At 44.0% G+C, this 860-nt stretch overlaps 1 long non-coding RNA gene across 5 annotated transcripts in view; it reads right to left on the bottom strand.

Annotated features, from left to right (window-relative positions):
* Window positions 1-6: 6 nt before the first annotated feature.
* LOC108446220 overlaps window positions 7-860 on the bottom strand; it is a 1614-nt gene continuing 760 nt past the window's right edge. The window contains exons 2-4 of one of the 5 annotated variants that reach the window (XR_001861346.1): window positions 423-843; window positions 198-258; window positions 7-155 (exon numbers count right to left, since the gene is read on the bottom strand). This is a non-coding gene — a long non-coding RNA (uncharacterized LOC108446220). Of the gene's footprint in view, window positions 156-197; window positions 259-336; window positions 844-860 lie in introns of those variants that run through there. The other 4 variants (XR_001861345.1, XR_001861347.1, XR_001861348.1 and 1 more) reach the window with 4 other exon arrangements.

Below are 860 nucleotides of genomic sequence, written 5' to 3'. Positions count from 1 at the left end.
GAAATTCAACCCAGGAACATCAAAATCCAACCCAGGAACATCAAAATCCAACCCAGGAACATCAAAATCCAACCCAGAAACATCAAAATCCAACCCAGGAACATCAAAATCCTACTCGGGACCCCAAAATCCTCTCCAGGACCCCGAAATTCAACCTAGAAACATCAAAATCCAACCCAGAAACATCAAAATCCAACCCAGGAACATCAAAATCCAACTCAGGACCCCAAAATCCTCTCCAGGACCCCGAAATTCAACCTAGAAACATCAAAATCCAACCCAGAAACATCAAAATCCGACTCAGAACGCCAAAATCCTCTCCAGGATCCCGAAATTCAACTCAGAAACATCAAAATCCAACCCAGAAACATCAAAATCCGACTCAGAACGCCAAAATCCTCTCCAGGATCCCGAAATTCAACTCAGGAACATCAAAATCCAACCCAGAAACATCAAAATCCAACCCAGGAACATCAAAATCCAAATCAGGACCTCAAAATCCAACCCAGGAGCCTGAAATTCAACCCAGGAACATCAAAATCCAACCCAGAAACATCAAAATCCAACCCAGGAACATCAAAATCCAAATCAGGACCTCAAAATCCAACCCAGGAGCCTGAAATTCAACCCAGGAACATCAAAATCCAACCCAGAAACATCAAAATCCTACTCAGGACCCCAAAATCCTCTCCAGGATCCTGAAATTCCAACCCAGGAACATCAAAATCCAACCCAGGAACATCAAAATCCAACTCAGGACCCCAAAATCCTCTCCAGGACCCCGAAATTCCAACCCAGAAACATCAAAATCCAACCCAGGAACATCAAAATCCAACTCAGGACCTCACAATCCAACCCAG

Source organism: Corvus brachyrhynchos, unplaced genomic scaffold (assembly GCF_000691975.1).
Source record: "Corvus brachyrhynchos isolate BGI_N302 unplaced genomic scaffold, ASM69197v1 scaffold3764, whole genome shotgun sequence".
NCBI classification, from domain to species: domain Eukaryota; kingdom Metazoa; phylum Chordata; class Aves; order Passeriformes; family Corvidae; genus Corvus; species Corvus brachyrhynchos.
The sequence above is the reverse complement of the archived record's forward strand: the minus strand, read 5'-3'. Positions and strand labels throughout refer to the sequence as shown.